The 17,070-nt window shown below is 44.2% G+C and overlaps 1 pseudogene; it reads right to left on the bottom strand.

Annotated features, from left to right (window-relative positions):
* Positions 1-14,142: 14,142 nt before the first annotated feature.
* On the bottom strand, positions 14,143-17,070 carry LOC114199183 (T-cell surface glycoprotein CD1a-like; annotated as a pseudogene).

Genomic DNA, 17,070 nt, shown 5'->3' with positions numbered 1-17,070 from the left:
TTTGATGCCTGTTTCCTTCCTCACATTAGGAAAGTTCTCTGCTATAATTTGCTCCAATATACCTTCTGCCCCTCTCTCTCTTTCTTCTTCTTCTGGGATCCCAATTATTCTAATGTTGTGTCATCTTATCCTATCGCTTATCTCTCGATTTTTGCCCTCGTGATCCAGTAGTTGTTTATCTCTCTTTTTCTCAGCTTCTTTATTTTCTATCATTTGGTCTTCTATATCGCTAATTCTGTCTTCTGCCTCATTTATCCTAGCCGTTAGTGCCCCCATTTTTTATTGCACTTCATTAATAGCCTTTTTTGATTCCGATTTGGTTAGATTTAATTCTTTTATTTCTCCAGGAAGGGTGTCTCTAATAACTTCCACGCTTTTTTCAAGCCCAGCTAGTATCTTTAGAGTCATGATTCTGAACTCTAGGTCCGACATCGTACTAATGTCCGTATTGAGTAGGTCCCTGGCTGACGGTACTACCTCTTGTTCTTTTTGCTGAGGTGATTTTTTTCATCTTGTCATTTTGTCCAGAGGAGAATAGATGAATGAGAGAACAAAATGCTAACAGGTTAACAATGTCCCCAGCAAATATACTCTAAACAAATCAGAAAAGACCTGAAACCAGGGGAAAAGAAAGGGAAAGAAAGAAAAAATAGAGAGAAAAAAAAGAAAAAGATAAAGATAAAAATAAACAAAAACAGAACAAAACAAGAAAAAAACAGAATATGATCAAATATGATCAGTCTAGTGCATAGATCAGTGTCACACATTAGATTTTGGGTGTATTTTGGTCTGTTAGAATAAAGTGCCTCCTAAAATTTTAAAGAAAGAAAGACTTATATATGTACAAAATAAGGGTTGATACAATGAAGGGATGGAAGATGACTGTAAAGATGAAAATTATAAAAGATTTTATAAAAGGAATTGATGATAAGAAGTTGTTTGAAAAAAGAAAGAAGAAGATTTAAAAAAAAAAAGGGGGAAAGAATGTGATCAGGCAGGAGACTATAACCAAGCCATACTCCAATGATTTAGGGTATATTTTGATCTGTTAAAAGCATCTGTATCTCAAAATTTTAAAGAGAGAACAACATATATATATATATATATATATATATATATATATATATGCCAAAAATGAAGGGATAGAATATGACTCGAAAAATGAAAAATAAATTTTTTTGAAAGGGATCGATAAGATGTTGGTTGGAAAAGGGAAAAAGAAAAATTAAAAAAAACAATTAAAAAAATTAACTTTGAAAAACTAATGAATCATGGTAAAAAAAAAAAAAAAAAGCCATGAATTCTATGTGCAGTATTCCCCTAGCGCTGGAGTTCTCCCGTTCTCCTTGGTCGGTAAACTTGGTCTTGGCTTGCTGGCTGTTCACGCTGATCTTCTGGGGGAGGGGCCTGTTGCCGTGGTTCCCAAATGTCTTTGCCGGAGGCTGAATTGCCCCGCCCTTGTCTGTCTGGGCTAAGCAAGCTGCTCGGGTTTGCTCTCGGGAGCTTTTGTTCCCTGCAAGCTTTCCGTACAGTGTTGGAGGACCAGGGTGAAAATGGTGGCCTCACAGTCTCTGCCCGGAGGAGCCAAGAACTCGGGGCTCTGCTCCTCAGTGCGCCCCAGAGAAAAGCAGTCAATCACTCCCGTCTCCCTGGTCTCCAGCTGCACTCCATGCTCACCCGGCCTGTGACTGAGCATTTCTATCTCTGGCACCCGACCCCATGTGGAGTCTCCAAACCCAGCAGATCCCTGCGGTGCGCTCCCACGCCACTCCTCCTGGGGGAGAAAGGGGAGTCTCCCCGGCTCTGCCGCTTGTTGGGTCCCTGCTGGAGGAGCAGTGGTCCGACAGGGCCGTGGATCACAGTTTATGGCAACTCCGAGCTGAGAGCCCATGCCTCGGCTCTGTCTCTGCAGCTGGCTTCCCCGCTCTGATACCTGGGAGCTCTGCCGCACTCAGGCACCCCCGGATTTTCTGTGACCCCGAGGGTCCTGAGACCACACTGTCCCACGAGGCTTCCACCCCCCGCTTAGCCACTGGAGCGACGTCCCGCAGCGGAGTCGACTTCTAAAAGTTCCGATTTTGTGCTCCGCGGCTCTAGCACTTGCCAGAAGCGGCCGATGGAGGCCCCCTCCCCCGCCGTCTATCCTCCCGAATATCGCCTCGGATTCACTTCTCTGCACGTCCTACCTTCCAGTAAGTGGTCGCTTTTCTGTTCAGAGAGTTTTTGCTATTCTTTTCTTTGATCTCCTGTTGAGTTCGTAGGTGTTCAGAATGGTTTGATCCTTATTCAGCTGAATTCCTGAGACCCGATGAAATCCAGGTCTCCTACTCCTCCGCTGTCTTGCTCCGCCCCCTGGTCTTTGCTTTTCATTCAGAGTCCCCCTTAACATTTCTTGTAGTGCTGGGTTAGTGGTCATGAATTCCTTTAACATTGGCTTGTCTGGGAAATTCTTTTTTTTTTTTTAAGATTTATGTATTTGACAGAGAGACACAACGGAAGAGGGAACACAAGCAGCGGGAGTGGGAGAGGGAGAAGCAGGCTTCCCGCCGAGCAGGGAGCCCAATGTGGGGCTCGATCCTAGGACCCTGGGACCATGACCTGAGCCGAAGGCAGATGCTTGATGACTGAGCCACCCAGGCGCCCCACATCTGGGAAATTCTTTGTCTCTCCTTCTATTCTGAATGATAGCCTTGCTGGATAGAATGTTCTTGTCTGCAGATTTTTCCTTTCAGTACTTTGAATATATCATGCCATTTTCTTCTGGCCTGCAAAGTCTCTCCTGAAAACTCAGCCGAAAACTTTATGGGTTTCCCTTGGATGAAACTGTCTTTTTTTCTCTTGCTGTTTTTTTTTATTTTATTTTATTTTATTATGTTATGTTTGTCACCATACACTACATCATTAGTTTTTGATGTAGTGATCCACGATTCATTGTTTTCATATAACATATAAGGTGCTCCATGCAGTACGTGCCCTCCTCAATACTCATCACCGGGCTAACCCATCCCCCCACCCCCCTCCCCTCTAAAACCCTCAGATTGTTTCTCAGAGTCCATCGTCTCTCATGGTTCATCTCCCCCTCTCATTCCCCCCCTTCATTGTTCCCTTCCTTCTCCTAATGTCCTCCCTGCTATTCCTTATGTTCCACAAATAAGTGAAACCATATGATAATTGGCTTTCTCTGCTTGACTTATTTCACTTAGCATCATCTCCTCCAGTCCCATCCATGTGGATGCAAAAGTTGGGTATTCATCCTTTCTGATGGCTGAGTAATATTCCATTGTGTATATGGACCACGTCTTCTTGATCCATGCATCTGTTGAAGGGCATCTCGGCTCTTTCCACAGTTCGGTTATTGCGGACATTGCTACCATGAACATTGGGGTGTATATGGCCCTTCTTTTCACTACATCTGTGTCTTTGGGGTAAATACCCCGGAGTTCAATTGCTGGGTCATAGGGTAGCTCTATTTTTAATTTTTTGAGACACCTACACACTGTTTTCCAAAGTGGCTGGACCATCTTGCATTCCCACCAACAGTGTAAGAGGGTTGCCCTTTCTCCACAACTTCTTCAACATTTGTTGTTTCTTTCCCTGTCCAGTTTTGCCATTCTAACTGGTGTAAGGTGGTATCTCAGTGTGGTTTTGATTTGAATTTCCCTGATGGCTAATGATGATGAACATTTCTTCATGTGTCTTTTAGCCCTTTCTTTGTCTTCTTCAGAGAAGTGTCTGTTCGTGTCTTCTGCACATTTTTTGACTTGATTGTTTGCTTTTTGGGTGTTGAGTTTGAGAATTTCTTTATGGGTCTTGGATACCAGCCCTTTATCTGTAGTGTCATTTGCAAATATCTTCTCCCATTCAGTGGGTTGCCTCTTTGCTTTGTTTACTGTTTCCTTTGCTGTGCAAAAGCTTTTTATCTTGATGAAGTCCCAAAAGTCCATTTTTGCTTTTGTTTCCCTTGAATTTAGAGACAGGTCTTGAAAGAATTTGCTGTGGCCAATGTCAAAGAGGTTACTGCCTATGTTCTCCTCTAGGATTTTGATGGATTCTTGTCCCACATTGAGATCTTTCATCCATTTAGAGTTTATCTTTTTCTGTGGTGTAAGAGAATGGTTGCGTTTCATTTTTCTGTATATAGCTGTCCAATTTTCCCAGCATGATTTATTAAAGACACTCTTTTTTTCATTGGATATTTTTTCCAGCTTTGTCAAAGATTAGTTGACCATAGAGTTGAGGGTCCATCTGTGGGCTCTCTATTCTGTTCCATTGATCTATGTGTCCTTTTTTGTGCCAATACCATGCTGTCTTCGTGAGCACAGCTTTGTAATATAGGTTGAAATCAGGTAATGTGATGCCTCCAGCTTTGTTTTTCTTTTTCAACATCCCTTAGGCTATTCACGGTCTTTTCTTGTTCCATACAAATTTTAGGATTGTTTGTTCCAAAACTTTGAAAAATGCCATTGGTATTTTGATCAGGATGGCATTGAAAGTATAGATTGCTTTGGGCAGCATAGACATTTTAACAATGTTTATTCTTCCAATCTATGAGCATGGAATGTTTTCCATCTTTTGGTATCTTCTTCAATTTCTTTCATAAGTGTTCTGTAGTTTCTAGAGTATAGATCTTTCACCTCTTTACTTACAGTTATTCCAAGGTATCTTATGGTTTTTGGTGCTATTGTAAATGGAATTGATTCCCTAATTTCTCTTTCTACAGTTATGTTGTAAGTGTATAGGAAAGCTACTGATTTCTATTCATTGATTGTGTATCCTGCCACTTAACTGAATTGCTGTATGAGTTCTAGTAATTTAGGGGTGGAGTCTTCTGGGTTTTCCACATAACATATCATGTCATCTGTGAAAAGAGAGAGTTTGACTTCTCCTTTGCCAATTTGAATACGTTTTATTTCTTTTTGTTGTCTGATTGCTGTTGCTAGGACTTCTGGTACTATGTTGAACAATAGTGGTGAGAGTGGGCATCTTTGACATGTTCCTGATCTTAAGGGAAAGGCTCTCAGCTTTTCTTCATTGAGAATTATATTCACTATGGGCTTTTCATGGATGGTTTTTATGAAATTGAGGAATGTTCCCTCTATCCCTGCACTCTGAAGAGTTTTTCAGGAAAGGATGTTGTATTTTGTCAAATGCTTTATCTGCATCAATTGAGAGGACCATATGGTTCTTCTCCCTCCTCTTATTACTGTGTTCTATCACACTGATTGATTTGCGAATGTTGAACCACCCTTGCATCCCAGGAATAAATCCCACTTGGTCATGGTGGATGATCTTTTAATGTACTGTTAGATCCTATTAGCTAGGATCTTGTTGAGAATTTTGGCATCCATATTCATCCGGGATATCAGTCTGAAATTCTCCTTTTTGATGGGGTCTTTGTCTGGTTTGGGGATCAAGGCAATCCTGGCCTCAAAGAATGAGTCTGGAAGCTTTCTTTCTGTTTCTATTTTTTTTGAAACATCTTCAGGAAAATAGATATTATTTCTTCTTTGAATGTTTGGTAGAATTCCCCAGGGAATCCATCAGGTTCTGGACTCTTGTTTTTGGGGAGGTTTTTGATCACTGCTTCAATCTCATTATTGGTTATTGGTCTATTCAGGTTGTAAATTTCTTCCTATTTCAGTCTTGGTAGTTTATAGGTTTCCAGAAAGCATCCATTTCCTCCAGGTTGTTTAATTTATTGGCATACATTTGTTGATAATAATTTCTAATAATTGTTTCTATTTCCTTGGTGTTAGTCATGATCTCTCCCCTTTCATTCATAATTTTGTTAATTTGGGTCCTTTCTTTTTCTTTTGGATAAGTCGGGCCAGTATATTTTCAATTTCATTTTTTGAGTTCATCACTGATTGGTTCTTTTTTATGCTTTCTATCTCTTTGTTGAGGATCTCACTGAGGTCCTCTACTCCTTTCTCAAGTCTAGTGAGTATCTTTATGACCATTACTTTAAATTCTCTATCTAGCATATTACTTATCTCCTTTTCACGTAGTACTCTTGCTGGAATTTGTCCTCTTCTTTCCCTTAGAAGTATTCCTTTGTCTCCTCATTTTGTCTAAGTCTCTGTGTCTGTTTCTGTGTGTTAGGAATTTTAGGTATGTCTCCTGTTCTTGAAAGAAGTGGCCTTCTGAAGAAGAGGTTCTGGGGCCTCAGTCACCATTTCTGTGTAGCTACCTTTCTCTGGGGCAGGACTCATGTTGGAGTTGTGTGGCCCATGTCAGGACTGGACGTGCATTGCCAGGATTGTGGCACTGCTTTGACTATACTCCTACCAAGAGCATATTGGAGAGGAGACATCTGACAAAGAAAACTAAGATTGGAGGCACAGTGTTAGCAAGAATTGCACAGGTGTGTTGTTGGAGGGGTCTGTAGCCAGTGAGATGTAGGTAGGCTGGTTTGGAGGAGGTGGATCCACAGAGGGCACTGGGGCAGGATACATGTTGTTAACAAGGTTTACACAGGTGTGCTGTGGGAGGGCACCTGGAGCATTAACCAGACTGGAGGGAGTGTGCCTGCAGGGGAACATGGGTCTGTGGTGTGCTGATAGCAAGGGAGTTAGTGATTGTTGGCTCAACACAGGTTTCCACAGTTGTCAGTGTGCTCACACTCAGGGAAGGAGGAGGGAAATGGCACCTGCCAGCTCCTTTACTCCTGGAGGGGGTCCTCCAGCTATCTGTGTCCTTCTGGGGAATGCTCTGACATTAGTAAATAACACTTCTTCCCATAAACCTCAGCATATTTCAAACTGCAGCATCTATGCTGTTACTCTGTTGGCTCTTGGTGGTATACTCTTTAAGAGTGGGAGGTTTCAATTTTCTCTTAAGCTCCTAACTATCCCAGAGCTGAGCCTGCTGATTTTTTATGTTCCACGTATTAATCCCCATGGATTTTAAGAACCCCAGAAATTAAGTCCCTCTGGTTTTCAAAATCAGACATTATGGGAATTCATCTTCCACATGTGGGCTCCTTGATATGAGTCTTTTTCTATGCCTTACCTGCCCCCCACTGCATCTCTTCTTCCTGTGGCCATTGTGCTGGTCCCTTTAGCTCCCTACTGTGTCTCCACCCATCCTACCCTGTTCAGTGCAGCCTCTTGTCTACATTTAGCTGTAGAGAGTTAGTTCTGCCAGTCTTTAGGGTCTTTTTATAGATTGCTTACACGGAAATGGGGGTTATCTAGTTGGGAAAAGGTGATCTTAGAGATTTCCTGCAGCACCATCTTCCCCAGAACTCTGTGCACTGAGTTTCATTATAATATACAAACTCTACCCAACAACATTACTGCATGAAGTAATATTTTCTAAAGTGGTGTCCCTTAACTGATGTTTGCCCACTCAGAATCGTGACATCATAGGTTGCCTTTGGGTGTTAGATATATACCTGTCTTATAATGGATCCCCAACATCCAACAGAAAGCTTGATAAGTGATAGGTGCTCATAGATTATTTATTTATTTATTAAATTAATTTTTTTTTTAGAAAGAGAGAGGGAGCATTGGCAACAGGGGGAGGGGGAGGGGCAGAGGGGGAATTTAGAAAGAGAGAATCTTGAGCAGCATCCTCACTTGGTGCAGAGCCCAAAACAGGGCTTGATGTCATGACCCTGAGATCATGATCTGGGCCAAAATCAGGAGTCAGACGCCCAACTGACTGAGCCACCCAGGTGCCCCAAATTCTTGAATGATTGAATAATTTGCTTTGGACATCCAATTATTCTTAAAATTATGGAGATCTTCAACTTAAAAAGTTCTTAAGAATCAGAAAGCACTAGTTGTAACCCTATTTGAGGAAATGAGAATCTTACACTGTTTCCTTTAGGATAAGAGCATATGCTAACAATTATGATGTTCACAAGAGGGTCCTGTTGTGAATTTTCTATTACTTTAATTAGATACCATGAGACTTTGTAGCAAGCAAAGTTAATAGAGTGTTCTGGAATCATGTATCCAGATTCCCTTCTTACTATTCCTACTGGAATGTTCCATGCTTGTTTTACATGAGCTGGCCTCTGCTGGACATGCTGACCTTCTACTTCTATGGTGTTCATAACTGTTAAAGGCTCTTCAGTATTTGTTTGTGCTTTATATCATCTGGATATATGTGTTTGGGCTATCTGTCTTGTTAAATCTTGTTTAAGCAGTAAGCAGAAATAATCTCAGTCTAATGAAAAGAAGGAAATATATTTTTTTAGAAAGTAAAGTTTAGAACACAGAAAGTTAGAAAGAACTCACCCTTGTGCTTAATATTGTGAAAACCTTGGTAATTAAATCACTTGTCTTGAATCCATCAGAAAGCTGAAGTATCCAGGTAGCTTGTTAACCCAAAATCTAGGGAAAGACAAACTCCTCCCAGGAAATAAGGTATGTGTACAAGCCACTTTTAGGCAATGCGCTTGAGTGATGGAAACCTGAGTAAGGTAGAAGGGCCCACAATGACCCCTTACCCACTGGCTGAATACAAACAGACCCATTAGATGACCTACCTAAAATATCCATAAGCCCTAGCTGACCAATGGGTTACTTACCCCAGACACAGGTACCAAAAAAGGAAATTTCCCTATGTTCCCCTATTTGCTTACCTTCCAATTAACTATAGCCGCGCATCACTTCTTCCTCCCAGTCTCCCCTTTGCTGTCCTGCCCACTGCTCCCTGATAGTGTATTCAGTAAACTTCTATCTTTGTTCAGCTTTTAGTGAATTCTTTCATTGATCTCACCACTGGCATTGACCTGATCGGGTTGCCCCACATTTGGTGGCCCTAATATGAAGACTTTACTGGGCCAGGGTCACCCCAGATACTCATGGAATTTCTTGGGACTTTCTCTCAGTGGACCAACTCTAGTACTCTTTGGGGAACTGATGACTGGTAGCCAAGGTTACCCCTCCCTGAGCATTTAAAGCCCCAGGGGGAAACAGACAGACACCCCTTGAGGAGAAAGGGTAAGTGATTTTCCCTCATGCCCTTCAGAGGGAATCTTCCCCCCCTCGCTTCCTTTCTTTTTTTGGCCTTTCAGCAACCTAAACCTAGTACTACTCAGACAACTGAGGATCTCTGGCCAGCACAGGTTGCCAGTGTGGTCTGAAGGTAAGAGAGCGAGGAGGTCAGACTGTCCATTCCTGCGAGGGTGAAGGACCCATTTCTCTCTGTTTTCCCACTCTGTCCTCCTGAGGTCTCCATTCCTCATGTGTGGCACACTTCCCAGCAGGGGGTCATCCAGGGCAAATCCACACATATTATGGACTCAGGGGAGTGCACAAATACACACATATTGGGACCCTTTCCTGATGTTAGCTATCAGCCACCTTACTTCTTCCAGGTCCCACCCCTTTATTCCTTTGTTCCCACAGGCCCAGTCATGACCTTGATCTACAGGCAAAATACATGTCTGAGTGGTGAGTCCTCCCCCTCAATTTCCAACCCTATTTGCCTAACTGAGATCTGGCCATCCTTGTTGCAGGGGATGTTCCACCAAGAATAGCCATTGTTATTTGCCATTACATTCTTCTTGGGGGGACTGTGCAGTAGAGTTAGTCACTCCATATGTAGTCAGGTCCTTTTGAGTTCAGTAGAATGTCCTGACTGAAATCACAACCAGGAGTCAGAACTCCTTTCCCTTTGGCATCCTGGCCTTTTGGGAATTGGGAGCTGGTCTTTGCCACTATGGCACAAATAGCCTCTATTCTTGCAGACTCGCCCTTAGGCTGTATTCTTAAAAACCTGAAAAACTTCAGTGTGCCTGGGTGGCTCAGTCAGTTGAGTGTCTGATGCTTGATTTTGGCTCAGGTCATATTCTCAGGGTGGTGGGATCCAGCCCCAAGGTGGGATCCCTGGTCAGTGCAGATTCTGCTTGCCCCTTTCCCTCCCCGGCTTGTGCTCTTTCCCACTCTCTCACTCTCAAATAAATGAATAAATAAATAAAACATTAAAAAAAAAACTGGAACAAATTTGACCCCCAAGGTCTTCAGAGATAACATTTTATCTTTTTCTGTAATGTTTCCTGGGCTCACTACCAACTCCCAGATCAAAAAGACAGGCCACTCCATGGAACTCGTTCTTATTTTCTATCTTCAAGCTTGACACTTTTGCCAGCACTCCTCCAAATGATTAGAGGTCTCATATGCACAAGCCTTCATGGCATTATCCCAAAACCCTGACCTCTGAAAAAACTGTGGAATGTGTCTTGCTCAGTTTCATGGCCCATCTGACCTTGTGGACATTCTAGAATACCCCTCTTTCTTTCCGTCCCATGGTCTTACCCCTCCCTCTGAAGACCCAGATGCTCCCCTGCATCCTCTTAATGCCCTAGGTGCTCCTGCCATTGCAGTCACTATGTCACCACCCTACCAAGGCTCCTTCTCCCTGTCCCATACCCAGTCTGCCACTAACTACAAGCTTAACGACCTGACTTCTGTTTCTCCACAAAATGTAGCGTCCCTCCATGAGGTAGCAAATGAGGCTGCCAGGACCATAAGTGTCCCTGTTTCCTTTTCAGTGTCTGATCTGTCTCAGATAGAGAGAAAACTTGGCTCCTCTAGCCAAGATCTTTCCCACTTCACTAAGGAATTTGAAAGCCTCACAATTGTTTTTTGATCTCACCTGGCAGGACATTCATATAATCTTTACCATGTGCTGTACCCATGAGGAAAAAACCCATATCTGGTCTTTGACTCAGAGCTGGGCTGGTGATGCCCACACCCATACCCATGACTGTGCTCTGGTGGGGGTATAGGTGGTCCCAAATGCCAACCCCAGATGGAATTATCAGGCAGGAGACTCTGGTAGAATTCTTCAGGATTACATGATACCCTGCCTAATCAGGGTATGAAAAAGCAGTCATGAAAACTCTGAATTATGCACAACTTAAAGAAATAACCCAAGGCCCAAATGAAAATCTCCTCTAATTTCATTCTTGCTTAGCAGAGACCATGAGAAAGTATGCTAACCTAGATCCTGAGGGCCGAGAGGTCATGGCAATATTAGCAATGCATTTTATCACCGAGGCCCCTCTGGACAACCTACAGATGCCCTTAACTCTGTACTCAATTATAAGGAGCCCTACAGAGCAGGGGAGGATGATCTCTCCTTTGACTAAGGAGTCCCAGGGGCTGTGCAGGCTCCCATCTTCTCCATCACTATGGTAGAGATTTGGGTAAACCCGGATGTGGCAAGGGACAAATTGAATTGCTAATAGATATGGGAGTCCCTTTTCCATGCTTATAAAATACTCAGGAGTCACATTTCAGTCCTAGACTCTCCTCACCCACATAGAGGGGTACCCAAAGAGGGGACCTTTCAGTACCCCTTTAATTTGTTCTTTGGGTAACAATACCTTTACCCAATCCTTTCCTGCTTTACCTGATTACCCCATTCCATTTCTGGGAAGGGACTTAATGACACAGGTTTAAACTAATCTTTGCCTTTCTGAGATTGACTGCCCCCACTGGCATTTTTGTACTCTGAGACCTCTGCCCCTTCAAACATCAAGTTAGGGCATTTCTTATCAACAACTACCATAAGGATACAACTTAAAGATCTCATTTCTTCCCCAGAAAATGCCAGTACCCTTATGTCTGGAGGCCAGACAGAGACTACAGCTGCTCATACAAAAATTCTTAGTGACAGGACTTTGGCACCCCTGCAATTTGCTTTGTAATACCCCCATCTTGTCAATAAAAGTCCAAGAGCTCATATAGAATGGTACAGGAGACATAAGAGCTATCAACAAGTCTGTTATTTCTATTTACCTAACCATTATACCTTCCTAGGACAAATCCCTTTAGACACAGTGCTGGATCTAAAAGAAGCTTTCTTCTGCATCACAGTGCACTGGCTTCCCAGTTCCTTTTTGACTTTGAGTGGAAAGACCCCTCCACCCAGGTTACTCAAACTTAACTTGGACTGTCCTCCCTCAGGGCTTTAGGGACAGTCCACATTCATTTGGACAGGCCTTAGCCAAGGACTTCTCCATTTTTCCGCTCTCCAGAAACAGTGTCTTACTTCAATATGCTGATGATTTACTTATCTACAGCCCTAATGAGAACACCTCTGACACAACTACCATCCTGGTGCTTCAGAGCTTCCCTTCTGGGGCTATAAGTTTTCCCCTTCAAAGGTCCAAATTTCCTCTCAGAAGGTTCAGTGCTTAGGATTAATATTAACTCCAGGGACTAAGAGCCTCTCTGACCACCATAAGGGTCTCATTTTAACATGAAAATTCCCCCTACAAAACAGTAGCTTCATTCCTTTTTGGTATCTCAGGGTTTTGTCAAATATGGATACCCCAATTTGGATTAATAACAAAGCTTCTTTATGAGGCCCTGAAGGGACCTGAGGAGGAGTTTCTGGAGTGGGACCCTGAAATGACAAAAGCTTTTGGAACTCTCCAACAGGCACTTACAAGGGCCACACCAATGTCCCTGCCTGACCTCCAGAAGTGTTTCTCCTTGGAGTCTTGATCCAAATGCCCATTCACATATCTGTCTAAGAATCTAGATCCTATGGCACAGGGATGGCCTCCCTGCCTCTAAACACTGGCATCCATGGTCCTACTGGTAGAAGAGGCCTCTAAATTAACCTTGGGATAAGGGATAAATGTTTATATACCCCAACTGGTATTGGACACCCTAAATTCTAGGGCATTTCATTGGATTTCCTAGTCCAGAATTACAAAATACCAAACCCTTTTATTAGAAACACCAGAACACTGTCTGTCTCCGGACTTTTGCCCTCCTCCTCAGGAGCACTGCAGTGCCCACTGGGCTCCACATCGGCCAAGGTATAGACCTCTAAAACACCAGTTGTTGAGCCCCACTGGTTGCAAAAACTCACAAATGAACCCCCGTCATTTTCCCAGTCATTGGCTTTGGGGAAGTGTTTTCCTTGTGTAATCCCCTGCACACTCCTTTCTCCCCACCCCCTCTCCCTCTCTCTCCTGTCTGTGACAAGGGCTCCCTCCCCTCCATAGCACCCATGATCCACTTCTGCCCCGAGTCATGTCTCTGTACCTCCTACCTTCCATGATGTGGTCTCTTCTCTGCCTCTAGCTGTGCAGTTTGTTCTGTCAGTCCTCAAATCAATTTTGTGGATATTCAGAAGTATTTGATATTTGTCCTGTTGTGTTTGAGGGTCTAGGCAAGCTTGGGGTCCTCCTACCACTCCTAAATGTTTACTCCTCCCTCCAGACCCTCTTGCTTCTTTTTCTGTTCTTTTCTTTAACTTCCTTATGGTGCGAACACTTCAGATATACCCTCCTGGCAAGTTTCATGTATACAATTTCTCTGCCTCCTTCCATGCAAGTTTCATCTTCAGGCTTCCTTCTCTGGTATTGAAAACTGAATTATACTTGTCTCAGGCTTCATACCCTTACCTTATCATCAGGACAATAGAGAGCATCTCATTCCCCTGCCATCAACCACAAGGATCAGGCAACAGGTCCACTCCAACAGGTTTCTGCAGTTAAATAACTGGAATGGTCACAGGTAAAACTGTGTTTCTCCTCAGGGGCTTGGAGACTTCAGAAAAGATCCAGAGGAGTGTGAATTCCCTTGGCCAGGTGACAAGACTTTTAACAAGAAGAGCATCAAACATATCAACTACTACAAACTTGTCAGGAAGCAAAAGAAAAACCTACAAACGTGGCATAAATTCAACACAGATTTTTATTGAGCACATATCTCATGCAGGTGAGTGTCCTTGTCAAGGATATACATATTAATAAGACATTGACTTTGCTCTTATGAATCCTAACAATTAGAGGGGATGAGGGACCTAACTGGAGGTAAGGAGGTGTGGGGAATGAGGCATAGATTTATGAAAGTTCAGGAAAAGTCGTGGACATTCTCAACAGTAGACGGCTTCTACTTCTGAATGAGGAAGCATTCTCAGGAAAAAGTGACATCTGATGCCTGATGACCCAAGCATGTGCTGGGACTTCATTTCATTTGAATATAAATTTTGAGATATAAGTTCCAGAAACAAGTCAGAACAAATCCCACTAAATTACACTAAGCTTATATTGACAACTGATCATTAGGCAGAACTGAAAGAAAAAGTTGCACACAGAGAGTGGCAAGCACATCACCACTGATCTAGGCTTAGGTAAGTCCTGGAGCCTGGGCTGCTGGGATCTCACTTCAAAGGGAAGCCAGTGCATTGATGTCTCCAGTGTGTTTTCCTGGGAGGAACAGAGGAGGAAGTCCCTCTGTAGCAGGAGGTGAGGACTGCAGGGAGGAAGGGCAATGGAAGCAGGAGGGCTGAGGACAGACTGAAAGGTAGGGAGCCACATGGGAAAGAGCAGGGAGGGAGTTCCAAGAGACTTACCAGCACTTTCAGAGCCACAATGCCAGACCTGCCAGAAGCACCAGGGGCACTGTAACTGCGGGATGACCAAACCCATGGAGTAGGGCTGCTCTGTGGGTTCGGTGCACAGAGGGTGTCATTTTTCCATCCACCTTGGGTTGAACTGCCACACCCTGGTCCTCTTTGGTCCTGTCAACTTTGACCTCACCAACCACCATTCCTCTTCTGTCTTCCCTGATCCCTCCTTAGAGATGGACCCTTCACCCAACTCTCCACATCCTCCCACATCTCCAGGACCTTCACCCGCAGCTCTTCCATTTCTTGGATTACTGACTTTTTGGTCCTTTGTGGTCTGGAGTCTCTAGTATTCCCTATTTTTCATCTGGCTCTCCTGATCTGTCAGAGGAATACCCACCCCCTTTCCCAGCTGGACCCCAGTCTTTCTCACCCCAGTAGAGGACCATGTCCTGGTCTCCTAGACTGCTGTGTCTCACCCGGCACGACAGGCCAGCTGCCTCCCTGGATTTCACATCCAAGGACATCTGAAGGTACCATGTCCCATCAGCATTGGGCAGGAGATCACCTCGCTGGGTGCCCCGTTGCTCCTGCTCACCCCGCATCCACATCACCCACACAGGCTTTGGGTAGAAGCCTGAGACGTGGCACACCAGCAGCAGATGGCCGGGACCGGGACTGGGGCCAGTGACAGCCAGGCCTCTGGCCTCACTGCACAGACAGGGCAGGAATTCACAGACTGAGAGGGTAGATCTTCACATCACTTTAGACAGATATTTTTCTACCTCTAGACCCATCACCATCATCCCCCCTCCGTCTTGACTCTTTCTTACCCTGAATTTGAAAGAATAGTACAAATGTATGAGGGCAGAGTAGAGAATTTGTGGAGGGAGGGAGCAGGATTTACCTTGTCACTGGAGATATGCCTTCCCTGCATCCAGAAAACCTAACAGGAACCGGGGGCAGGAGTCGCTGAGGAGTTTGTGTGCTATTTCATTGAAAACATGGTACTGATTGAATACTGTGCAGACCACTGAGCCCTACTTCCTCCTTTTGGAGATGGCCACCATGATGTGTTCTGGAAACTCATGAGATCTGATCCTTGATAAGCAATCCGCATGAAGCCTACTGATGCTTCTCCAAAGTGGGAATCACAGCCTAACACCAGCTGTACCTGGAAGGGATCTGGGGAAGAGAGACTGTGAGTTTCAGGAGAGGGGGAGTGAAAGGGAGGAAATGAGATGAGTGGAAGCCAAGGATGGGGGAAACAGAGGGAGAAGTTCAGGGGATTGGAAGGAATGGAGGAAGGTTTGGTTTGAGGGGACACTCACACAAAGGGGAAGTGGTGGTCAATGCAGACAGAGGAAGAGGTGAATGACTGAGGAAGGAACAAATGTTGGAGGGGAGATATGAATAGTGAGGGCAGAGAATAGGGAAGGGCTCAGTGGGAGCGTTAGGGTAAAAACAATCTAGGGTGAAGGGAATGTAGCTAGGTACAGGGAAAACATAGACAGTGTTTACTCATGGGTTTGAAGAGGGAGAAAAGTACTGTCCAAGGAGTGATTCACAGAGTGAGGGAGCAGAGGGTGCCTGGTGAGAGACTAGGGAAAGGGGTAGTCATAGGACACTAGTCAGAAGTAGGATAAGTCTGCAGTTAATGAGAGGAATGGGAAGTAGAAAAAGGCATGAAATTTCTCAAGAATTGGGGTCTGGCTTCTACCTCCTGCCCAGATGGGTGTGATTCAGATTTATGATGGGGAGACATGAGGCTCAGAAGCCATTGGAGGTTCTTTCCTAGAAGCAGAAGGAACTCAAGGAGATGCACACATACCTGATACCTTCATCCCACCCCTGAAATGAATTGAACTCACATTCAAGCTGCCATTGACTGACATGGTTATGATATGTTGAAGGAGATCTAACGGAGTATGTGTAGAATAACTTTTCTACTTCCACCAGCTCCCTCTTGCTAAAGTTGCCCTTGGCTCAAGGCCCCAGGAAAATGTAAACGCCAGTCTTGCTGTCCCAGGCATGAGTCTATATCTCATCCAGCCAAGCTGATCCTTGATTTTGTGTCCAGGAATGGTTGTAAAAAGATGTGATCAGAGTAATTCAGAAAAAGATCGGCTCCTGGAAGTCTGTAGGAAAAGAAAAGATTGACTTTGGAAGAGGAGGGCATTGGGAAGGAGAGAGAATGGAGAAGGTGCCAGGGAGGGGAACCAAAACCTGGATGACAGGGAAGCCATAGTTGCCTCAGGAGACATGTGTTGCCCCAGAGCCCGGAGCATCCTTCAGAAGAGCACAGGTCCCTAGGGTCAGGGATGCTCAGGAAGGAACCAGGCTGACACTCTCTCTCCCCAGGTATGTGCTGGGGAACCCATATCATGAATGCACACACAGAGACAAAACTACACACACATACCCACACAACCACACAGAGATGCACATAGGTGCACACACATACACACATATATGGAGACACACACAGCTACACACATGCACACATACAGACCTACACAGGCACCAATACACACATACTCATTCATACTTACACACAGATACACACATATACATATTTTCAAATACACACAAGTACATGTACACACATCACACATATAAAGACTGGCAGACACACACAGATGCACATGTTGCACCCACCGGGTAGGGCCAGAGTTCTCACCATCTTCACTGTCACCACCTGGGAGGAGAACTACTAAGCAACACAAGTAGCAGGAACAGCAT

The sequence above is a fragment of the Eumetopias jubatus genome, unplaced genomic scaffold (assembly GCF_037043125.1).
Source record: "Eumetopias jubatus isolate StellerSeaLion01/CBP00866 unplaced genomic scaffold, mEumJub1_p1.0 scaffold_12, whole genome shotgun sequence".
Taxonomy (NCBI): Eukaryota; Metazoa; Chordata; class Mammalia; order Carnivora; family Otariidae; genus Eumetopias; species Eumetopias jubatus.
Note: the sequence above shows the minus strand (reverse complement) of the source record. Positions and strands in the feature narration are given on the sequence as shown.